This window comes from Mustela putorius, unplaced genomic scaffold, assembly GCF_011764305.1.
Source record: "Mustela putorius furo isolate JIRA1106 unplaced genomic scaffold, ASM1176430v1.1 tig00000854_pilon_pilon_pilon, whole genome shotgun sequence".
Lineage (NCBI taxonomy): Eukaryota > Metazoa > Chordata > Mammalia > Carnivora > Mustelidae > Mustela > Mustela putorius.
In genome coordinates, this window is record NW_025421496.1 from 4,615,281 (window position 1) to 4,641,052 (window position 25,772).

The following is a 25,772-nucleotide window of genomic DNA, read 5'->3' on the forward strand; positions in this document are numbered from 1 at the left end:
GCCTGTTCTGAGGTTCCTCCAGCAGCTGGAAAACCTTGTCTACTAATCGCACCTGCACATTTCCCTTTTGGGAGTGGAGCTGCTGTTGATTTAGGCTGGGGCGCTAAGCCCGCCGCCACCAAGATTGAAGTGGGTGGTTTTAAATGAGTGGCACCGTCTGGGTGGGGACTTTGGCAAACTAAAATCTCATGGCTCATTGAAGTTGTTGTTCAGCTTTGAATGTTGCCATGTATGGAGAGCAGGCGTAGGGGTTGACACAGCTTCCCATTTTTCAAGAAAAACAAGGAGTCTGGGTTTATGAGTGAAATCTCTTGTATTTTAAATGTTGCCAACTAATTAAAAAATTTTAAGACTATTGCCTAGACTTTGAAAACAATTTTTATTGGGTGGGTAAAGTCTGAGAACTGCCAGTTCTTTCCTCTGGTTAGGACTCTAACCCTTGCCTCTCGAATGTTCTTCTGCCTTGATTGTTGAAAATGAGCCGAACGTCTACTGGGCACTTCGTTTATAGTCTGTCTTGTCCCCACAGCATTTTAAAGATGCTCTTGTTTATATACGATAATGTAAGTTAGAAGTAGGTGAACACGGCAAAACCACCAGAATGAAATTGTATGTATGTGTCTCTGAGCGCGTTAGGGGATCTCACGTGGGGCCTGGAACTTCCTAGCAGCTCGCTCAACACGGAAGCCAGGAGCCTTATCACCTGGACAGTTTGTGATGTCCTTTAAACAAACTATGTAACAGAGGTTGATGCCAAGATCAGAGGCTACTTCCTGAACGGTCTTCAAAGGAACACAGTGAATCACAAGAGGCAAGGCCCTCATGGCAGCGTGGGTTTTGTAGGACTTGTTCTTTTCTCTTGTCCTGGATTAAAAGGCTGATGCCATGTACCCTAACGTGTAGTTTGGGAAGTGAGAGAAGGAGGACGGCTGAGCGGCAGGTAGGAGTCTCCTGGGGGGTCTACTCGCAGCGGGTGGGGAGTGGGATGGCCAGAGAAGATGGGACACTTTGGGAGATAAGGAGGTAAGAGTTCATCTCTGGAAGCAGAGGGCTGGGCTTACATCCTAGTCCCATCCCTTACCAGTGGTAGAACCGGGGTTAAGTTGCTTTATTTTCCTAAACCTCAGTTTTCCCATCTGTGACATGGGCATGATTATGGGATAGGCTCACTTTCCTAAGGCGCCGTGTGGCTTAACTGATTTAGTTCAAAGGAAGCTCTCATTGCAGTACCTGGTATCTAATCGGCTTCCTAGATTTGATGAATTAGCAGCAGGGACTTAATTGTCAAAATGATTGTGTGCCTGTCTGAGATTTATTCACAGGACTTAAAATGTTTTTGTTTCCGATAATAAAATATTTTATTCCACTTAATTCCTGGTCACCAAAAATAGGTCGAGTACCTATGTACAGAGTGTTTTTTGCAAGGTTCAGGGGGATGGCCCCTGGTCTCAAGGGACTTGTATTTTGGTTAACAAGATAAATATGCAGGAAGAGTACAAGTCAGGATGGATCAAGGGGTCATTCCAGCACGGCTGTGGCCGTTCGGAGACGGCTTGGCACAGTGGTCTGATAGCAGGATAAGGTTTCACAGGCTGATGGTTGACTTTAGTATTTTCAGGTTAGATTTCTGTAGTTTGAATCATTCCAAACACCGAACAAGAATATTTCCAGCCATGTAACAAAGTACAGTGGGGATTTACCTCTGTATTTTTATACGAATCATTACAGGAGAGAGTGCACCGGCAGCAATTAGCCATGCTTGGCAATTTGTATTAATTAAATGTTATCATGGGTAATTTAGGCTGGGCTGTCATATGCATATTTTATGTTACAGAGAGCACTCTTAACTGCTGGTCTTGGGGTCCACAGGGAGATGGAGATCTGTGTGACAGGCAGGGCTAGGCACCCCTGACAGGAAATGCAAGCCTGGAGCCAGAACTTAGGACCCCCGCTCTACCCTTAGCGGCCCCCGTGGCCCGGGGGAAGTTAGGTGGCCTGGCTGTACCTCTGTTTTATCATTGGTAAACGGGGGTATGATTGTAGTCTTGTCTGCTACATGAGGCGTGCTGTAAAGATGACAGGACTCAGTATCTTTGAAGTCCTTAGAACAGTGTCTGGCAAAGAGCGAGCACGGCATGTGTTAGTTATTATCATCCGTCCCTCTTGGAACAATCAATATTTAATTTTTCAAGACTGCTGTCTGGTCAGGCTCGGGCATGCGGCCTGTAGTTTCAGAAGGGAACACAGCTGACTGTGCACAAGGGGATGGAAGCTCATAGCTCTCTGGCACTCTGGACCTCATTAGCTTCACGACTGTGGAAACACGGGGTGGGGTGGGGGGTGGTTTGCAGTGGGCGGGGGGTGGGGTGGCTCCTGTTTCAGACCCAGAAGTTGGAAGCAAGGCTCCCGCCTCAGCCACGGGCCACTCGCTCTGTGACATGTGGCGAGTTCATCAGGCCCCCAGAGCCCCTCATCTATGTCTGTAAAAGATGCCTAACTTTTCTCTCCTTCGCGGGTTGAATTTTCATCTGCTCACAATGCACTGGGAGCAGGTAATGGTCGAGAAATAGGGCGGGCAGTGGGTTAGAGTCTTAGAGCGCTATGAGAAAGGAAAGGGGTTGTGAATGTCACTAGTAAATATGATCGGTTTGATTTTGGGTTTTCATAGGAATTCACATATGTAGAATTCATCTTTTGACATCATTAAATTTTACCGTATCACCCTACAGTAGGCAGTAAACGCTTTCATTGATGGCTCAGCTTCTGTGTTCTCCACGTTCCCCTCTTTCCCATCAGCGAAGTGACTTGAGTCTCAGGGTGTGTGCTCTTGAACCCTTCCGAACGAAGGTTCTTCCTGCCGGGAGCCAGCTCTCACGCCCATCAGTGCAGCTGCCCTACACATCTGGCTTCTGAGGCCTCCTTCCGGGGGCTTGCTCAGTCGCGAGAGGCTGTAGAGAGACAGACACATACATTGGCCACGGATAAGAATCCACGCCGGCCCCTGGTGTGGCACACACAGACCAGGGCGGGCGATCTTGGCGCGGGGCCAGGCTCTCAGCCCACATGAGTCTCAAAATGCGTGCATGATATCATGACTTCTCTCTTGGAGCGGTTCGTTTTCATTTTCCTTAAAGGAAAATTCTTGGCCATTCTCACACAATTACTCTTGAAATGAAATTTATAATTATTTTGTCAACTTCTTAAAAAAAACAGCCCGTTGGTGTTTTGAATGTGATCGCACTAAATATATAGAGTAATTTGGGAGAAATGTACACCGTCACAGCCCGGGAACACGGTAGGCTTCCCCTCCTCTGCTTTCTCAAACACCTTCCCTTCCTTCCTCCCTCTCTTTCTTACCTCAGTAAGTGAAATTTTGTACATTTATTTATATAGGTCCTACACTTTTCCTGTGTTTATTTCTAGATATTTGATATTTTGTTTCTGATTGCAATAATGAACAGACTGTTCTTAAATTATATCCTGTAACTGGTGTTTGCTGATTATAGAAGAACTGTTGATTTTTGTACATTTATAAGTGGGCTTAAAAGCTCGTTTACTGAATTGCCGAAAAATGAGAACTGATGTCGCCTGCATTTGTTCTGTTCACGAGCACAGGACAAAAATGTCTGAGGCACATCGATTTTTTTATACTCTGTCAGCCTGGGTCTCTCTGTTCATCTGCTGTGGCATCCCTGGACCGACCTCAGGATTTACCACAGTATGCACTTGGTAAACATGTGTGGAATATTTCATTTTCTCAATTCAGTAATAATTTTTCAGTAGTTTGTCTTTTTTTTTTTTAAAGATTGTATTTATTTATTTGACAGACAGAGTTCCCAGGTAGGCAGAGGCAGGCAGAGGGAGAGGAAGAGAAGCAGGCTCCCCGCTGAGCAGAGCCACCCAGGTGCCCCGTCTTGTCTTTTTGAGAATGGCAATTACATCATCCCCGAATCATAACAATTTTTGTCGTTTCTAGAATTTTTTTCATTCTTTTTTTTTTTTTTAAACCTTTTGTCTCCTTTCACCCAGTTCACCCAACTGCCCCCTCTGCCCCCAGCCTCCAGCAGCCACCAGGCCGTTCTCTATGTCTGTGAGCTTTGGTTTGTCGTTGTGGTTGTTTAAATTCCACACCTGGGGCCTTTGGCTGGCTGGCCTGACTTCAGATCCATCCCCGTTGTTGCAAATGGCAAGATTTCATTTCTTTCTTTCTTCCTTTCTTTTTTTTTTAAATGGATGAATAATATTCCACTGTGTATATGTTTCTCATAATGTCTTTTTCCGTTCATCCATCGATGGACACTTGGGATGTTTCCATATCTTGGCTGTCACAGTGCTGCAGTGGATGTGGGGTGCATGTGTCTTTGCGAATTAGCATTTTTGTTTTCTTTGGATAAATACCCCGTAGTGTGAGTACTGGATCACAGGGTAGTTCCATTTTTAATTTTTGAGCAGCCTCCACACTGTTTTCCAGAGTGACTGCACTAATTCGCATTCTCACCACCAGCGCACGACGGTTCCTTTTTCTCCACATCCTCACCAACACTTGTTATTTCTTGTCTTTCTGGTCATAGCTAGGATGAACCTAGGACTTTAATTCCATTTTAATTCTCATCTTGTATTTTGGCTAGAGCTTGTAGTATGGTCGTCAGTGATATTCACCATAGTAGGTATCCTTATTTTGGTCCTGAATTTCATGGAATATGTTTAGGTGTTTTACTATTAGAATTTGAGAAAGATTTTTTTTTTATTATAGTTACTTTATTCTTGGTTTTCTAGAGTTATTTTGTTTTCAAAATATTTTGTTTTACATATATATTGAGATGATTATTTGATTGCCCAACTTTGACTTCTGCGATAACTTATTTCTCTATATTATGCTATAGTACGGTATTCTTGAATAATTAGAATAATCCCTGTTATTCTAGTAATATATTACCAAATCTGATTTGCTATTTTTTTCTCATGATTTCATGTCTGTATTCATAAACTAGATTTTCTTTTGTATTTTTTATTGTGTTAACTTGATAGATTAAAAAAAATTTCTTTTTTTTTTCTGTGCTGTGATAAAATAGAAGTCATGTGGGAATTGCCTGATCCTTAAAGGTTTGGTAAAACTCCCCTGTAAAATTAAGATCAGTGGCAGCCTTTTATTTCATCTATCTTTCTTTCTTTCTTTCTTATTTAATATAGTGTGTCTATTAAATAATTAAAAAAATGAGAATATAACAGATGGCCAGTAAGTAGACTAGTCACTTGAATTGCTACTCTCCAGTGTAAAGCGCTTAAAACTTTTTGGTTTATTTTCTTCTAAACCTTTTTCCTATGGGTAAGCACACACAAATATACATAAATTACATAGATTATTTTAACAAACGTTATTCTGCATATTATTTTGTAGTATTTTGAATGTCTTTCTACATCAGTTAATCAGTATCATTTTCATGGTTGCATAGTATTTCTTGATGTAAATATGTATTAATTTATTTAAGCTAGTTCTCTATTAATGAATATTTAGATTGTCACCATTCTTTACTACATAAAATGTTGAGCAGTCATTCCTATATGGACATCTTTGCTTAATCATCTTTTTTTTTTCCTCTCCTCATGGCAAAGTCCAACAAATGTAATTACTGATCAAGAGGTAGTGAGTATTTTTAAGTACACATTTTATCCAACTGCCTTCCTGAAATGTTCAATTTATAGTATGTGAGGGTGTCCTTTACCTTTAACTATCCCAGATAAATTTATAAAAGAAAATTACCTGACGATCGTTTAGCCTGTGGCCACAGGAGGGCCCATCTCCCTGGAATGGACGAGAAAAACCTGCAGCCTGGCAGGCATTGATAGTAACCTGGCTAATCTAATTAATTGCACTGTACTTAACAGCCTGGGGCATTCAGGGTACACATGGTACTGGCATCAAGCCAGGCCTCTGAGACTACAGGTCTGCCAGTTCCAATTTCTGTCCCTTTCACCTGCTCAAGGGCTGTGAACCAACCTTTCTTGTGTCCGTCTTGCCACCCTCCCTGCCTTGGGAATACCAGAAGAAAACCCTGAACTTCGGAGTAGCCCCTTTGTTTTTGTTTTTGATCAAAGTAAAATTTGTTAAATAAGAAAAAAAACCTTAAGGAATGTAAAAGTATATAAAACACAAATGGAAATTTTCAACCCCACTTTCCAAAAACAGCGACCATTTGCAGTTTGGCATCTCCCATTCCAGGCTTTGGTTGCTTGGTGGTTTTCTCTGCAGGAGCGCAGATTGGAGGGCTTCTGACGATAGACAACCAGGAAACTAACGCAGACTGAAATGGGGTTTTGGTTACTTTGCCATATCTAATTTCATGACATTTCTCCCACTAATATGCTGTTTTACACTGGGAAATATGTTTAAATAGCTTGTTCAAGGTTGTTAGATAGTAAGTGGCAGAGCTTGGATTTGGACCGAAGTCTGTGTCCGTGATGCTCATTCCTGTTTCCGAGGTCCTGTCTAAGCCCCAACTAAACACGTTCGTCATTAGCCACATGTGACCATTTAAACTTAAATTAATTAAAATGAGATACAAATTTAAAATTCAGTCCCTCGATTTCACTGTAATTCAAATGCTCAGTAGGCACATGTGAGTAGTCACTGCTAAAGAACATAGATAAAGACTAGAGAGAGAACATTTGCATCGTCGTACAAAGTTCTGTTCAACAAACATGGAATCACTGAAATCCAAGAAATCGTGAGTAGAGAGCTTTTTTTTAAAGTTTTTATTTAAATTGCAGTTGACAGTGGATTGTATTTAAGTTTCAGTTGACAGTGTAGTGTTAGTTTTAGGTGTATGGTATAAAATTCCATACAGCACTCAGTGCTCATCACAGCAAGTGGCCCCCTTAGTCCCCCTCACCGGTTTCAAGCTTCCTCCCACCCACCTCCCTTCTGCTAACTGTCAGTTTGTTCTCTAGAGTTAAGAGTCTGTTTCTTGGTTTGCGCCTCTCTCTCTTTTTCCCTTTGTTTCTTTCTTGGATTCCAGACATGAGTGAAATCATATAGTTGTCTTTCTCTGACTTACTTCCCTCAGCATAATACTCCGTAGCTCCATCCATGTTGTTTCAAATGGCAAGTTTTCATTCCTTTTTATGGCTGAGTAATATTCCATTGTGTATTTATACCGAATCTCTGTATCCTTTCAGTATCAACCAGGGGATGCTTGGGCTGTCTTCATAATTAGGCTATTGTAGATAATGCTGCTTTAAACATGGGGTGCATGTGCTCCTTTGAATCCCTAGGTTTGTTTTCTTTTGGTTAATACTTAGTAGTGCAATAGCTGGGTTTATGGTAGGTAGTTCTGTTTTTAACTTTTTGAGGAGTCTCCATACTGTTTTCCAGAGTGGCTTCACCAGCTTGCATTCCCATCTTGACAGTGTAAGAGTTTGCCTTTCTCCACATCCTCACCGACACCTGTTGTTTCTTGTGTTGTTGATTTTAGCCTCTCTGACAGGTGTGAGGTGATGTCTCATTGGAGTTTTGATTTGTATTTCTCCGATAATAAGTGATGTTGAGCCTATTTTCATGTGTCTATTGGCCATCTGTATGTCTTTTTTGGAAAAATATCTCTTCATGTCTTCTGCCCGTTTTTGCCTGGATTATTCATTTTTTGGCTATTGAGTTTTAGAAATTCTTTATATATTTTGGATACTAACCCTTTATTGCATATGTCATTTGCAAATATCTTCTCCCATTCTGTAGACTGCCTTTTAGTTTTGTTGATTGTTTCCTTCACTGTGCAGAACTTATCTTTCGATGAAATCCCAATAGTTTATTTTTGCTTTTGCTGCCCTTGCCTTAGGAGACATGTCTGGAAAGCAGTTGCTATGGCCAGTGTAAGAGACATCACTACCTGGGCTCTCCTTTGGGATTTTTATTGTTTCAGATCTCACATTATGTCTTTAATCCATTTTGAGTTTATTTTTCTGTGTGGTGTAAGAAAGTGATCCAGGTTCATTCTTTTGCATGTTGATGTCCAGTTTTCCCAACACTATTTGTGGAAGAGACTTTGTTTTTCCTATTGTATTTTTTTTCATTGTTTGTTGAAGATTAATTGACCATGTAGTTGTGGGTTTATTTCTGGATTTTCTATTCTGTTCTATTGATCTGTGTGTCTGTTTTTGTGTCAGTACAATACTGTTTTGATGATTTCAGTGTTGTAAGATAGCTTGAAGCCCAGAATTGTGGTGCCTCCAGCTTTGCTTTCCTTTTTCAAAGTTGTTTTGGCTATTTGGGGTCCTTTGTGGTTCCATACAAATTGTAGGATTGTTTTCTCCAGCTCTGTGAGAAATACCACTGGTATTTTGAGAGGGATTGCATTAAATGTGTAGATAACAACTTTTTTTTTCTTTTAAAGTTCAATTCTACCACATTTAATAGATTCTCATGCTCTAGCTTTGGGAAGATAGCACTGAAAACCTGCTTGGACGGGGCGCCTGGGTGGCTTAGTCAGTTGAGTAACCTGACTCTTGGCTTCTGCTTAGGTCATGATCTCAGGGATGTGAGATCGAGCCCCACATTGGGTTCCACATTCAGCATGGACTCTCCTTGAAATGCTCTCTCCCCCGTCCTTCTGCCTCTCCCCCCACTTTCTTGCAAAGAAAGAAAGAACTGCAACAAACCTGGTGGGTCCAAAATTTACAAACAAAGTATTGATCACCTGTTATGAACTCTTTGCTGGGATTGGGATACAGATGTTCGTAAGAAATAGATTCACTGTCAATTTGAATGAATCTCTGGGGGGAGTATCAAAACAAGTACATACCTCCTCTTTTTCCTTTTCCCAGGGAAAAAAGTGAAGGTCATGTGGTTTTTTTCCCCCTACTGTATGTATATAAAACCAGTAGGATGGGCAAAGATGCCCACAGCTCTAATTTTGACTGTGGTCTGCAAGTCCTGCCCTGGGGAACCCCCAGGGCTTCTCTCACTGGTCTGTGCACCCGGGCCTCTAAGTAGCAGCACAGTGAATAAAACTGGGGAAGAAAGCCCGTGCTGGGGCAGACTCGAGGCAGGTTGGTAGCATCCTGGTGTCTTCGTCTGCCTGCCGTTCAGTAGGTGCTCAATACATAAATGTGATGCCATCATGTATTTAAACACAGAACTGCCTCAGGGCTCCTGGACAGTGCGTAGGATTGAACTGTTGATGTGGCTAGAAAGGAAGCTGGGATGTTTTCCAGCGCTGTTGAAGCAATTGAAAAACATTTTGTCACGTGATGTTTAATGTAGTTGTAAAGCTCAGGGTATATATATTGTGTGTGTGTGCGCGTGTGTATCTTTTCTCCTTCACTGGAATGAGTATTGGACATCTCAGTAATTTATTGCCTCCGGTGGACATTTATATTTTATGACTTTTCTGTTTACAAGTTGGCCTTAATTTTATTCTACAGTATCAGGCAGAGTTAAACCAGCGTATCAGACTAATTGTATAGGGAGGCAAGATCTTGGGCAGTAAACAAGTTAATTCCTGAGTTTAAATTGGAAACTTTGATGGTTGCATTAACTCTCAGGCCAGCAGAAATTCTTAAATTGCTGCTTTAGGGCCCTGGATGGTAATTCGGGTGTGTTAAGAAATTACAGGGAATCACGGGGGTGTGAAATCATTAAGAGAGCCACAGAGTATTCCCACCTGCAGGTGGCAAGGCCAAAGGGAACATTTGGGGGGTTGAATAAAACCGATTGGCTGCTTGAGTGCCTTAGGAAGGCATTCCTGTATGTCCCAGCACTTAGAAATAACCAGGCCTGGGCAGTATATGCACCCCAGGGTGAGCCTCCCAAAGTATATATACTTTAATTTCTTCAAGGAGAAGTGCTCTGCTATCATGGTCTGTCCAAAATGTTTTTACTGAGCGCAGACTCTTACAGCCTGAGATCCTGCATCACTGGAGAGAGCAATGCTGTACCCCGGCAGAGGCACTCGCTGGCGGCATCACTGCCTCCAGGCTCTGGGAGAGTGGAAGGAACTTGCCCCCGGGGAGGTGACGGCCCAGAAGAGCCCAGCACTCAGGAATGACTCCCTCAACCCCACCTCTGGTTTTCTCCCTGAGTTCTCTTTAAGAGAAGCAGCATAGTAGTGTCTCTCCTTTGGCAAACAGCATTGTGTTTCCTTTGGTTCCGGACACTTATGAAGATTAATTTGGAATGAACTGTAATTGAAGGCCAATTATATCTGATGGCTAGATCTATTAGAGCAGAGCAGTGTGTTGATTGGGGAATGGAAAGCATTTGAAATCGTGTCTGGGAAATACGGCAAATGCATCAAATGTCACTGCCTCCTTGTCTAATAGCCTCATTTAAATGACTTTTTCCTTTGTTGTTGCATTAGTTCATTCCAGACAGACTTCAGAGTCAAGACGGATGAAGCGTGGTACATGAACACGAGGCATTCCGATCCATTCGTGATCATTGGTAGAAGAAGTAGAAAGAGCTTAAAGGAAAATTTTTACTTTGGATTCTTCTGCCGAGAACAGAGGGAAAATAATTCACCTTCTTGCATTCAGTGGTTCATTTAGCCCGTAGGGACTTGAATTTATTGGAAGCGGCCCTAAGCAAGCAAGCAACATTCTCAGTGTCTTTGTTTTCTGCCTTTCTTCAGAAAGAAAGTCTGTTCGCATGTGTCACTGTACCTGGGACCCCAGCCACTTCCTGCCCCGTAGTTCCCGTGTTGTATCCTTTTTGCGGGAGGCACTTAGAGATTAAAAAAAAGGTTACTTGTCTTTACTTCAGATTTCCCATGAAGGTAAAATTGAAGAGCAGATGAGAAACAGAAGCAACCCTCCACCCCCACCCCGACACAAACTTACGCGGGTGAAAGAAAATTCCATAGGGACAGTGATAATGAGATCGGCCAGAGGGAGGATGTGGCGGCTGTTGGACTGAGCAGAGCCAGGCCACAGAAGGACCCGGGGCAGGGATCTGTGTGCCCTGGGGCAGAGGCAGGGGCCAGGCAGGGAACAGGGCAGCAAGCGAGGCCCTGGACTGCCCCAGAGGTACAGGTCTGTGAGTCATCACGCTTACACAGTTCACAGCACTCACGATAGGACGTACCCACCCCAATGTCCGCAACCCAACCACCCTCTCCCTATCTCCCTGCCCCCCAGCAACCCTCAGTTTGTTTCCTGAGATGAAGAGTCTCTTATGGTTTGTCCCGGGAGGACACTGGGGTCCACAGGTCATTGCTGGTGCCAGGGTTGAGGAAGGGAACACACACGTTTCAAGAGGCAGTTTTATAGCCACAGACTGCATATCATTCTTCTCCACAAATTCATTGCCTCTTTCCCCTCATGGGTATCTCAGCTTTGAATTTCCTGACTTTATGATGAATAAACTTTGTTTTAATGTTTATTAATGCCCGATTTACTCTCCCTGGGGTGAAGTTTTGGTAAGTAACAAGATTCAGTGTCTCTGCTGTTGTAAGGCATTGCTGTAGTAAACCAAACCTAAGTAGAGTGGTAGAGTGAATTTTATTCCATTGGGAAACTGTAATTACATTAAAAGAAATCTAAACTGCACTTTGCAACTTAGCAAAATCCTATTACGAAGAAAAAAAATAGAGCAAAATATTCTGCTTGCATGTAATGAGATCCCAGTAAAATATAATTTAGTGAGGGTCTTCTACTTTGTTATAATAACATTTATAACTTTTTTTTATTAACATATATTATTTGCCCCAGAGGTACAGGTCTGTGAGTCATCACGCTTACACAGTTCACAGCACTCACGATAGGACGTACCCACCCCAATGTCCGCAACCCAACCACCCTCTCCCTATCCCCCTGCCCCCCAGCAACCCTCAGTTTGTTTCCTGAGATGAAGAGTCTCTTATGGTTTGTGTCCCTCCTGACCCCACCTTGTTTCATTTTTTCCTTCCCTACCCACCAGGACCCCTGCCCTGCCTTTCACATTCCTCATATCAGGGAGGTCCTATGATAATTGTCTCTCTGATTGACTTATTTCGTTCAGCATAATATCCTCTAGTTCCATCCATGTTGTATAACTTGTTTTTTGAGATATAATTAATAACACTTAGCTGCATATATCTAACATGGAAAATTTGATAAATTCTGTCATATTACATCACTGCTGCAATGAGTATCCTCATCAAACCCGAAAATTGCCTGTTTCCTACTCTCTTAGCCCTTGTTCCCCTTGAGCAACCACTGATCTGACTCGTGTCTCTACAGACTAGAGTGTTATAGAGTGTTATAGATTCAGTATGTGCATTTCTGTCTGTTTTTTTCTTTTCCACTCAATAAAATTAGTTGGGGATTCATGTTGCATGTATCAGTAGTTTGCTCCCTCTTTTCCTGAGGCGTATTCTGTGGTGTGGGTATACCACCATTCAGCTATACAGAGGGATATTTGGATTCTTTCCAGTTTGGGGCTACGACAAATAAAGTATATATGAACATTCACATATAGGTCTTTGTGTAGACTTACATTTTCTTTTTCCTCTTGAATAAATACCTAAGGGTTGAATGTCTGGAACGCATGGTAGTGTATGTTTAACTTTGAGAAATCATCAAGCTGTTTTCAGAGTGGTTCTCACTTTTGACACCCCCATCGGCAGTGTGTGAGTTCCTGTTGCTCCATATCCCAGCCAGCACTTGCTATGGTCAGTCCTTTTAATTCTTGTAGTTACAGTAGGTGTGAAGCACTATCTCATAATGGTTTTACATTGTATTTCCCTAGTGACTGATACAGTTTTCTGTTTGCTTATTTGCCCTTTGTATAGCTTCTTTGGTGAAATATGCATGCCTTTTGCCTATTTTTTAGTTTATTTATTTATTTTTAAAATTTCCCCTTGGATTTCTTGTCTTCTTATGGAGTTTGGAGAGTTCTTAATATTTTCCGGATACAAATTAAGATATATGCTTTGTAAATATTTTCTCTTGTGGGCTGTATTTTTATTCTTCTAACAGTGTCTTTTGAAGTTTTTAATTTTGATGAAATCCATTCCGTCAATTTGTTTTTCTTTTACAGATTCTGCAGTTGGTGTCATATGTAAGAGATCTATGCCTAACCCAAGGTCACAGATTTTCTCTTATGCTTCCTTCTAGATCTAATGCAAAATGTGTTACCTATAAAATTTCTAAAAAATAGGAGAAAATCTTTTGTGTTCATTTTTTTATAGATGGTGTGATCTATAGGTCAAGATTTATTGTTTACCCATATGGATGTCCAGTGGTTCTAGCACTGTTTGTTGCAAATTTTTTTTTCCCCTTTGAGTTGCCTTTGCACCATTGTCAGTAATCAGTTGTGTGAGTGTGTATCTGTCTGTTTTTGGCCTGTCTGTTCCTTTCATCTATTTGTTTATCTTGATACCAATACCATAGCCTGGATTAGTGTAATTTTTAAATGATGTCTTAAAATCAGATATTAATTTTCCAACTTTGTCCTTTTAAAAGCTTTTTTTGGCTTTTCCATATCCTTGTATTTTCTTATTTATTTATTTTAGAGAGAGAGAGAGAGAGAGAATGTGAGCTGGGGGGAAGGTAGAGGTAAGGGAGAGAATCTTAAGCAGACTCTTTGCTGAGCATAGAGCCCAATGTGGGGCTTGATTCTGTGACCCTGAGATCGATGGAGTGAGCCACTGAGGTGCCCCATGTCCTTGTATTTTTGTATGAATTTTATATCGGCTTGTCAGTTTCTACAAAAGAGCCCTCTAGGATTTTTGGTAAGGATTAAATTAACTGGGTCTATATAGGGAGAATTGACATCTTAATAATTTTTTGTCTTTCAGCTCATGAGTACATTATCTTTTTCGGCTTATGAAGGTTTTATTTTTTTGAAGATTTTTTTTTTAAGTAATCTCTGCACCTTGTGTGGGGCTCGAACCCACAACACTGAGATCAAGAGTCACACACTCTACTCACTGAGCAGCCAAGAGCCCCTTATGAAGGTTTTGAAAGTTTCCTTCAGCAATGTGTTCCATACAGGTCTTTATTGTTGTATTTATCTCTAAGTATTTCATAGTTTTATGCCATTGTAAATGGTATTTTTACAAATTTAATAATCATTTGTTTGTTTGTAGTGTAGAGAAATAGAATTAACTTCTGAATATTGATCTTAGACCATGTTATCTGTGAACAAAGCTTTCTTCCTTTCCAGTTTGGATACCTTTTATTTCTTTTTCTTGCTTTGTTGCATTGGCTAGAATTTCTAGTACATTGTGATTAGAAGTGATAAGAGAGGACACTTGTCTTACTATTGATCTTGAGGTAAATGTGGTCAGTCTTTCCCAGTAAATGTGATGTTAGCTGTAGGTTTCTCATAGATTGTTTATCAGGTGGAGGAATTTCCCTTCTTTTTCTAGTTTGCTAAGACTTTATGAGGAATAGATGTGGGATTTTTTTTCAGATACTTCTGTGTGTATTGAAATGATTTTGTTTTTATCTTTATTACCTTGTTAGGTAGCAAACTACTCATATCTACTCTGATCTTTAAATTTTCTTCTGTGCATTTGGGTTTAATTTGCTCCTTATTTTTTATTTATCTTTATTTATTCATTTTTAAGATTTTATTTAACACAGAGAGAGAGGGGGAGAGCAAGCACAAGTAGGGGGAACAGCAGGCAGAGGGAGAGGGAGAAGGAGACTACCTGCTAAGCAAAGAGTTTGATATGGGGCTCAATCCCAGGACCCTGAGGTCATGACCTGAGCCAAAGGCAGACACTTGACTAGCTGAGCCACCCAGGTGCTCCTGCTCCTTATTTTTTAAAGGTAGAATCTGAAAAATTTGACTTAAGACACCCCCCCCCCATAGGTATTTGGTGCTATTAATTTCTCTTAAATACTGCTTTAGTGGCATTTCACATTTAAGATATGTTTTTATTATCATCCTGTTCCTAATACTTTCTAATTTCCCTTTTGACTTTTCTCACATGTTATTTAGAAGTATACTTCTGGTTGCAAATTTAGAGGGGGATTTTTGTAGTTACCTTTGATGTTGATATTTAATTCCATTTTAGTCAGAGAACAAATTTTGAATGAATCTTTGAACTTTATTGAGACTGGTTTTATAGCCTAGAATATGTTCTAGCTTGATAAATGTTTTGTGTGCATTTGAAAATAATGTTTATTTTATTGTTTTAGGGAAAAGTGTTCTGTAAATGTAAACTGGGTAGTAGTGTTGTTCAGATGTTCTTTATCTTTTGTGCTTTCTGGTTACCTGTATTCATTTTTGAGAAAGGAGTATTGAAATCTAAGTATAATTTTGAGCTTGTCTATTTCTCTTTGTAGTTTTCTTTCTTTCTTTCTTTCTTGACGGAAAGAGGGAGAGAGTGGGGGTGGTTGGGGCAGCAGGAGAGAGGGAATCTTAAGCAGGCTCTACGTGCGTCATGGAGCCCAACATGGGGCTTGATTTCACCACCCTGAAATCTGACCTGAGTTGAAATTAAGAGTAGGACGCTTAACCCACTCTCCCACCCAGGTGTCCTCTTGCAGTTAATTCTCTTCTTGCTTCTAAAATTTTGAAACTCTGTTATTAGGCACATAAACGTTTGGGATTGTTATGTCCTTTTGATAAACCAACATTTTTATCATTATGAAACCTTTTTTATTCTTAATATTATTTAAGTATTAACTAATCTTTAAAATAAGCTTTAAAATCTATTGTGTCTTGTATTAATATACCCACTATAGTTTTCTTTTCATTAGCATTAGTGTATTGTATCCTTTCTCATCCTTCTACTTATAAACCATTTTTATCTTTATATTTGAAGTGTTTATGAAATCTGTCTTTCTCCTTTTGTTCCTTCAAATGTATATATTTTTTAATGTCTCCACTTTTCTTTCCTCTCCTAGGATTCATATTTTAAGTAACTTAGGTAACAATATTGTCCCACATATTGCTGAGGCTGTTCATTTTTTCCAGTCTTTTCTCTCTCTGTGCTTTGTTTTTGATAATTTCTGTTGCTGTGTCTTCAGATTCACTTCTGTTTTCTTTTCAGTTTTTCATCTGCTGGTTTTTTCTCAATCTGTTGCATTTTTCATTTTAGATATTGTAGTTTTAATCACTCGAAGTTCCACATGGATCTTTTTTCTATATTCCTTTCTCTCTTCATCAAGTTTATATTTTCTTCTACACTTTTTTTTTTTTTTTTTAAGATTCTATTTATCTATTTGACAGAGATCACAAGTAGGCAGAGAGGCAGGCGGGGTGGGGGGCGATGGGAAGCAGGCTCCCTGCTGAGCAGAGAGGCTGATGCAGGGCTCAATCCCAGGACTCTGGGATCGTGACCCGAGCTGAAGGTAGAGGCTTTAACCCACTGAGCCACCCAGGCACACCTTTCTTCTACATTCTTAAGCGGACAATATATTGAAACACAATATAGGTTTTAAAAAATAACCTTGTCCCCTGGGGTGCCTGGGTGGCACAGTTAGTTGGGTGTCCCACTCTTAGTTTTGCCTCAGGTTGTGATCTCGCCCTTGTGGGTTCTGGCCCCCAGTCCGGCTCTGTGCTCAGCGTGGAATCTGCTTAAGACTTTCTCTCCCCTTTTCCTACCTCCCTAATCCCCACTTGCACACTCTCTCCCTCTTTCTCTCTCTCAAATAAATAAATCCTTAAAAAGGAATAGCCTTGTCTGCTAATACCAACAACCTTATCTTTCCTAGATCAAATTTTGATGTTTTTCCCTAGTTCTTAGGTCGTGTTTTTCTGTTTCTTTATTTGCCTAGTAGTTTTGGGTTAGATGCCTGACGTTGTGAATCTTCACATTATTGGTCGCTGGATTTTTTGGATTCCTTTGTAGTGGTGGTTTTTGTTCTATCATGCAGCTGATTCACTTGGAATTAGTTTGATAACTTGTAGACTTTTAAGCTTTGTTAGGGCAAGTTTAGAGCAGCCTTTATTCTGTGGTTACTTAAACTTCACTTCTGATGACTCAGTGACCCTCATATTATCCTTTCTTACTGGTGGGAACATGAACATCTGTGAACCTCGGGAATTGTTTGGACTTTGCTTTCCAGTGTTTCTTTCCCAAGACTCTTGGAGGGACATCCTACTCATTTGTACATCATTAGTGAGTCACGGTTCCAGGGATGCCCCTCTTCACACTTCCTGAGCTTTTTCTGTCCATGCAGCTCTCTCTTTCCAGTGTTTGGTCGTGCAGATGTTAGTCTTCTCAGCTTCCCTGAGTGCCCATCTTTGTCCTCGCCATGTTGTTGTGTAGAAATTGCTTTCAGGCAGTTATCTGGAGGCAGTCTTAGGATTTATCTTGTGTTCCCATGTTGCCTGTTATTCTAGGTCTTAAAACAATTTTTTTGTGTATATTTTATTTGATCGTCTAATTGTTCCCCGTTATTTGTTTTTAGTGGTGAGTATACATTCAGACTTTGCTATAATCAATTAGGTTCTGAAAACATTTATTATTTTCATCTTATATATAAAAATATTACTAGATACCACTTTTAAAAGAAAATGGTATTTTTGTTGTTGTTGTTGTTAGGTGTATGTAGACGGGAAAGAGTATTTTAAACTGTTTTATTCATTGGGTCCTGAACTGTGTGTTTCAAATAATGAAATGTGTTAAAGATACCTCATATGAAGAATGAATACCTCTTGTATGAAATGGTTGCTTGTACAAAATGCTTTCCAGGTTTTCTACACTCATTAGTACTGCATTAAAGAAAGAGGCGTGAGAAAATGAGGGAAAGACAGTGAGCTCTTAAGTTTCTTCTTTTTCTACTTGTCCTAGTGTTAGAGCGAAGGGAGAGTTGATGTAAAAGGTTGAAACAATAGCTTGGATTGGCTTTGCTTTAGCTCAGTCATCCCATTTCTTATATATCGTACTTTGTGTTAACTGTGTTTTCTTGATGTTCTGGCACCTGAGACCTTGCTGACCCTGGAGAGATGGCACCTCCCACGGCTGGCTCATTTCTAGGGACAGAAAATGACTCTCCTGAGAGCATGCTTTTCATATGCAAACCAACCAGTCCAAAGCCCATGCCTGTGGCCTGCTCGCTTGGTGGCCAATACTGGCAGGGCGCTCTCTCCTTGCCCTAGTACCACCCTGGAGCCAGGCACCGGGCGAACAGAGGGAGTCCCTACACCCCAGCATGCAGTGAGATCATTCCAACTAACAGATCCGCCTGCCTGTCCTGTGTTGGCCTCTCCTTCCTTTGAAAATCATGATAAAGACTCCGTGCCCTGCTCCTCCTCATGTCTTCTGCCTCCTGACGGACCTGGCGCTTCCCTGCGTGGCCCTGCAGGGTGGGGCACGACCCTCTCCTTGGGGACTGGGAGTGACCAACTGTCTTCTCAGTGGAAATGCTCTCCTGAACTTTTTTGGTCTCGCCATACCTGTGTAGAAACAAAATCCCAGGTACATTTTAAACATATTTGAAAATGACATTCGAAAGTATTGAAATTCATCTTTCTTATTTTTAGAATGACCAAGCCAAAGGTACTAAAGTGTATAGGACTTGAAGTAGGGGAAGGAAGATGCCTTTCCTAACCGACCAGTGACAGGAGATGAAGGGGGCAGAGCACATCAAGGAATAGGAAGATTTGCAAAGAAAGGGCAGGATGTTTGGATTAAGGCATTTTAAGCAAAATTAAAGCCAAGGGTAGCACCCATTCTCTCCTCTAATACCCAGAAGACTAAAGATAATTATCACATTTAAGTCATGTTATTTCTATAGGAGTGAAACAGAAAATAGGTGGTGTGGAGTCGAAGAGGCGAGGAACCCATTGGTCCACCCTTGCCCCTGCTCGTGCTCATGGACCCCGTCCCTCGATCGCACACAGCGCGCAGGCAGCGAGTTCCACAGCCCCCGGGGCACCCAGCCCGCGCCGCACTTACTGGACTCCTGGAATCGTGGTGCCACCTTTGGTTTGGGTCTGAATCTAGACATCCTTAGTTCCCACGAATTTTGCTTTAGAAAAATTGATTAGCATTATCATTAGATCTTTCGGCAGTCATTTGGAAAGGAGCGCTTTCCCTGACTTCTCTATACTTGCATTTTTATAATTGTGAAACACTGGATATGGTAGGGAGTAGCATGAAGCAAAAGTCAGCGGTTCTTAGTTAATTAGAGGAATCAACAGTGAGGAGAGCGCAGCCAGCGAAAGGTGCTCACGTTTCTGGTTCTCGGCCGCGCGCTGTAATGTTTGGATTAAACACTCCAAACCGACGTGCGCTAAACACTCCAAACCGACGTGCGCTAGTTCCTCAAAGGCACGCTTTCAGGCAGATTGCGATTTGCAAGTGGTATTATAAAAATTGACCTGCAGAACTATTTCTATAAAATCCTGGCTTGATGGCAGTTTCTGTGGTACAGATTTATTTGTGTTTTATGGAGATTTTGAATACCACACATTTAACACCTAAAAATGACACATTTTCTCAAAGTATGAAATATGTAATGAGACCAATGAAAATAAAAATTGTCCATAGAAGGTGAGATAAAATAGATGGTTCTTTGAATTAGAATACCCCAGAGGAAAATACAATATTTTATTGTAGAAGGTTGGAAAACTTAAGCAAGACACTTCAGAAGGACAGAGCCCAGTTAACGATGTGACTAGGACAGAAACATTTTACAAAGTAAGTTGATGATTACAGAGAGAAGAGGCTTCTCTTTAATGTGTTAAAAATCACTTGGGATGATTACGAAATACTGAACTTCCTGGGACCCTGTTCCTGCATAATTCTAATGCCCCTATTTATACCCCACACCTTTGAAAAGCAGTGACCCTTAGGCTTCTGTTGCATGCATAACGAAGTGATCATTTATTTCTTTATTTTTTTCTTTTCAGTGACTATATCTGGAGTACTTTTGAGCTGGGAAAAAGGGAACTCATAAAGGAACTGAGGAGTTTATCAGGGGTCTCAAACTGCTACTTTGTGGGTTGAAATCAGTCTGCAGGTGTATTTGACTTGGCAAATGTCCCTCACCTAACTGTTTGTTAATAGTGTTAGATTGCCAGTGACCCTAGGGGAACTCAGGTGGCAGACATCGTAGCCAAGAAATAATGGCCCAGTTAAAAAAAAACAATCCCTAATCCTAGCAAATAATTTAACCCAAGTTGGTTCCTTAAAAATATTTATCAGTCTTTCATATAATCAATCATTCTCACATTGGATCAGTTCCATAACCTCTGGAGGAAGCTCTAAATTTTTCCAGCTTAGTGAACAGGCCAGAGTCGTCCATAGTTTTGCACATTCATTGTTTCAGCTGTGTACTTTACGCCTTGGGGCTATAGCTACACTTTTGTCGTTACATTTTCCTTGGTGAGCTATTATTAATTAATTCTTATTAAAGATTAATGCGAAACTTTATTCTCTTTGTATTGGCAGTAGGATATGATGGAAACATAGCCCATAACTGATTGTGGGAAGGGTAGATCAGTACACAAGAGCTGTAAATTTTGGCCCTCAGAGGAATTTGAGAAACAGTGAGGAAGAAGTCGCAGCAGCATTTACTGAGAATTTACGATGCTCCGGATACTGAGCTAAATACAGTTGTTGGCACTTTTCACCTCCTGATTAGCTTATCAGTTGGTAGCTGCATTACTGTTCCCGTTACAAACACGAGGCAATGGATTAGGCAGAAGTATTAGGTAGTTTGTCCACATCGCCTTCATAAAGGCAAGATTGGTCATTCGGGAGAACCCTTGTGAAGTTAACCGTAGCCTCACAATGCAGGGTTCAATCTTGTAAGAACACACTTGCCATTGAAGATGCGGCTTTTCTACAGGATACTGCCCGTGTAAGATGCCGTGTGACTGATCTGTCAGCGAGGCAGTGCAGTCAGCAGAGCTCATGTGCACGGTGCCTCCTTTATCCTGTGATGGTGGGGCCGACCTAACTGTATGAAGCAAGCTGCTGTCCCTGCTGCCTGCAGCCTCCTCCTTCCTTACCTCTTCAGCTTGCAGATAGCTGACCTTTCTTTCATTCAGCTTACTCATGAAATCCCATCGCTTCTGTGAATCTGACCTAGTTGGAAGAGAACAAGCAAATTCCCCACGCTCTCCCCTGCCGTCCGAGCGTTCGCTGCTCGTTAATTGCTTCCCATGCAAGAGTGACTCTGCCCCTTCCTGTGTGCAGTGCAAATGGCTACATGATGTGTGCCTCCAGGGACAGGGGCAGGGGCCGTATCCGTCCGTCATGGATAGGGTTGTGATTCTTAGTTTCACACCACTAGCATTGATTTCGTCCTGTCCACAGCTGTACTCCCAAATGCCGTTAGTGTGTGGACTGTCGTCACATTGTCCTCATTCACCACACTGCGTCCGAACGTTCTCGTGCTTGGGTGTGAGTGACACGCATGCTCTTCCCTGGGCCTGTCCGGCGAGGCCACCCCGGAAAGGTCTGTGCCTGTGTCAAAAGCCAGAATACATGTTCCCTCCCGCGGTGACTCTTTGTGTCATGCCCATTTCCTCCAGCTCCTAAGGTGTGATTCAGTTGTCTCACAGCTGCCTCACCTGCTCTCCTTGTCCTGTGTCCCCGGTGTCCAGCGGTGCGCATGGAGGGACTCTCCGGAAATGTTGAATACACTCGAGTGCTTCTTGTGTTGGGGAGAGACGGCCCCCTGTGCCTCTGTACACCGATATTTGCTCACATTCTCTTTCTCTGGCTGGGAGCTGAGGGAGAGTGTGTTTTCCTTCCTCACCTTTCGTGGGTCTGTTCTCATTACGGGTTGGGAGGGGTTGAAAACCAGAACTTAAAATTCTGAGAAAAGCCTCCGCAACTGAGAGGTGCTGGTCTGAGAGGGTTACAGTGCCTGCTCTGGAAATTGATCTTCTCATAGGAAGGAAGGCTTTCAAAGTAAGGAATCCTCATCCTAAAAGGAAAACATTAATCTTCTGGAGTTTGAAACCGTTTTCTCAGCTCTTCCTGCATTCCAAGGATGTGAGAGAGGAAGCTGGGTGTTTGTCATCTGTAACAGATCACGACAGGGTCATAGCGGGATGCTGGGGCTCTAACTTTGCACAAAGAATCAACAGCTTCTTCCTAGTGGTTACCTTCAGATTCCCTGTCTTTGAAGACTACATGTTTCTCCTTCAGTTTTGGGTCTTGTAGGTTTCAGATAGAATGGCGCTGGCTTTCAGTCTGAAGCAGTAATATTACCTAGTTTTCATCAGATTGTTGGGAGGGTGGCAAGAGTTAACCTAAGTAAAGCACTTTAGAACAAAGCCTGGGAAACAGATTGTGCCCAATACACATATTACTCTTGTTCCTGTTTGACGTGTGTGTTCTTTTTTAATTTGTATTTTTCATTGAAATACAGTTGACATACAACATCGTCATAGTTTCAGGTGTACAATTTGAGTGATAGTGATTCGAGGTTTATATACATTACAAAATAATGGCTACCGTAAGTCTTGTTACCATCTGTCACCAAAGTTACTACAGTGTTATTGACTCCTGTTGCTATTACTATGGAAGAGTGAAAAAATGATAAATTTGGGTTAAAAAAAAGGGGGGGGGAATTAAAAACATTTCACATGAAGGACTTTATTTATCCTGGATGTGGTTTATTCGTGGACCCCCTGACGGTGGTAGCTCAGGAATCATCATCATCAGAAGAGAAACATCACCTCTTGGCTTGGAGTACAAACGGATCGCTGCCCTCAGTATGTCAAAGAGCACATCCAAACCAAAAAGTCTACTGAATAGTTTAGGCAGAGTTACTCCTAGCCAGTGCTTCCTTTATGTCCTATAATTCTATTTTTTTTAAAGATTTTATTTATTTATTTGACAGATTGAGATCACAAGTAGGCAGAGAGGCAGGCAGAGAGAGAGGAGGAAGCAGGCTCCCTGCTGAGCAGAGAGCCCAATGCGGGGCTCCATCCCAGGACCCTGAGATCATGACCTGAGCCAAAGGCAGAGGCTTTAACCCACTGAGCCACCCAGGCACCCCTATGTCCTATACTTCTAAAGGATTAGATTTAATGACCCTGTAAAGGATTATAATTCCCATAAAAGGAATTTAATCCATAAAATTCTTCTAAGTGATTTGAGGAAGGCAAATTAAATACCTCTTTTTATTGTTTCATATTTAGTCGAACTTTTGGTGAGTTTTTTTTGAGAATTTTTCTTTTCCCGAAGTATCAAGCAAAATTCTTAAATGGTTTAACAACCTTTGCATTAATAGAATTTGCCATTTCCAGTTACTCACATTTGCTTTACATCTGAATAGAAACGGAGCACGACAACTGTTTTTCTCTGATCATTTGAGGGGGGAGTAAAGATTGCAGAAAATCTTCCCGTCTCCTGGGCGCTTACCTTGGAGCAGTGACCGCAGATTTTGAACATTTCCAGTGTTGCTCATGGAAAGTGTGCCATGCCAGTATCTTAAACTCTTTGAGCCTTTCTCTCTCGCCAGCTCTCACCGTGGTTCTGCAGGAGGAACCTGATGGTCTAGCAGAACTCGTGCCTTGGTCAGGACTGGATTTCACGGAAATCGAGCATGGTAACCCAGAGTGCTAAACGGCAGTTTTCTCTGGACGCTGATGTTGCCTTCTGTACAATGGCCTTGTTACCGTGTTGGGGGTTAGCCCGGGAAGAACCGAGGGCATTTTGTCAGCCTCATCCCACTGTGGCAAGAATCGAGGCCTTTTGCCATCAGCCGGCCCTGGATTTAGGCTGGTCTCTTGATAGCTCTGGGCTTCAAGTTCTGTGTCTGTAGCAAATGAGGGGTTTGAGGTGGAGGATCTGGAAGGCCTTTTGGAGCTCCGGAGTCTAAAATTTTGTTACCATTACCGCTCACATTTCTGTGGAATATGACTCGCTTTCCTGAGTGCTGGTGTGAGTTCATTAGGATTTGATGTTAGCGTCCAGGAAATTCTGAGAGCTGGGGGTTGTCACACAGCTGGTAACAGCATTAGTGAGCCCGACTCTTGGTATCATTCTCCGGTTGTCCCAAGCATCGGGATGCTTCTGGAACACGGTGTGAACATCCTCATGCCCTCAGTTCTGTTTCGTACACGCTCCTGGGACGGCCTGGCGGCCACATGGCCAGTGCATTAGAAACACCTCCCTTTCCTTGGACATTTCCCGAATGAAGGGAAGATGACTTCCCGTTAACTGGAATTCTCTAAAACCATCTGGCATGTGGCTGAGCTGAATGAATTAGGAAAAAATAATTCTAAAGAGGATGGGAATGGAGTTACAGTGGTTCTTTCAACAAAGCCAGCAGAACTGTCTCCATGATGTTACCATTGGCTGATATCAAAGGCGAACAAAGGATAAAAGCGGACTTTCCAAATCGCACGATCAGCCCAGGTGACGAGGAGATGGAACCATTTTCATTATGTCGTTTCTAAGACATCTTAAACCTTTTCCTGGAGGAAAGCGTAATGTCTTGTGCCACTCAATTAAGTAGGACACAAAAGACTGGTGAACAGATTTTTTAGTTTGATGAGAAGGGAGAATGGAATGTTTGTGACACTGAGGGACAGTGACCATTGACCGGGCCATTTAGCAGTAGGCTCGTGCCGGGGGAGCGGTGATGGCAGGGGCCAAGCTGGGTTTTGAGGAAGGGGCTGTGTCACTGCTGGTCCTAAGCTCGGTCGCTGCCATTGTCACGACCGTTGTCATCGTTGCTTGTTTCTGTCCCCTGGCCAGCCAGCTGTAGCCATCGAGTTCCTTCATTTTGATAGCTGCAACATTTATTATCTGTTCAAACACAAGCAGATTAAGTTCTGTAAGAGGATTACTTTCCTAAACAAAGCAGTCGCACATGAACTCCCTGCTCATATTTTATTTTTGTTTTAAGAGAAGAAAAGAAGGCCTGCCGCTGGGTGGAGGTGTGCGAGGGTGTACCCAGGGGCAGGGAGGCCGGGGCCACTCCCGGAAGCAGTTCGGAATCAGAAAGGCAGGGCTCGCCTGTGTTAGGTCACACTGATAGAACCGGCAGAGGGAAGACAGGCCTCTGCCTCGCGGGTTTTTAGTCTCATTGACACTGGCTTCTGGACCTTGCTGTAAAAACAATGAACTATTTGCAAAACAGACAGATTTTTTTTTTCATACCATAAACATGGAAATAACAAAAAACACCCAGAGGTAATTTTGTTGAGAAGCAGCAGGGAATAATTGGGGGTTCTGGCACTTGGACACACATCAGAGGCATCTCACGAACTTGCCTAAATACACTTGGCCCCACACCTCCAGGGCTGAGCCCTGCTGTGCGCACACTTCCCCAGGCTGGGGTGAGGGCGGGTGTTGGAGCAGCGGTGGGGGAGGGCCCTGTCGCACCTGCCCTCTCTCCCCCCGACCTCCTGCCGTGTCATTACCAGTGATGTCCAGCTGCTAGGATGAGCGGCCATGATCTTGCAGCTGTTGTTGGCATATGTGATTTTGTCCCTTAGCCGATGTTAATATTTTTTTCATGTTTATTAAAACCCCCCTCTAGTGAATTACAGGGAATTGCTCACTTTGATAGGGCTCTTAAAAATACACTTATTATTTCTCTCCTTGCCCTCTTGGAGGTGTTTTTCATGGTCTCCCATTCTCAATTTTGTCTTTTGGTTTGAGTCACCAGTGTGACATCTGATATTTTGTTTTTGGTCATTACTTACTGATAGACTATTCTTGACACTCACCTGTGAATTATTAAGCAATAATACATGAAGTGAAACACATGTTGAATTGATACTAGTCCAGTGACACCTTTCTGATTTAGCCTGGTAAACTGACTTTGGAAGACATTACGTAATTTCAGTACATATGTAATTAATGGGTATTTTGTATTGAAATTTGATAAATAACTTCAAGAATAGCTTTGTAAAAGATAAAAAT

The 25,772-nt window shown here is 42.0% G+C and overlaps 1 protein-coding gene across 1 annotated transcript in view; it reads left to right on the forward strand.

Moving 5' to 3' along the window:
• Positions 1–25,772, forward strand: part of GNAQ (G protein subunit alpha q) — a 305,806-nt gene that overhangs the window by 49,186 nt on the left and 230,848 nt on the right. The gene's annotated exons all lie outside the window — the stretch shown is intronic.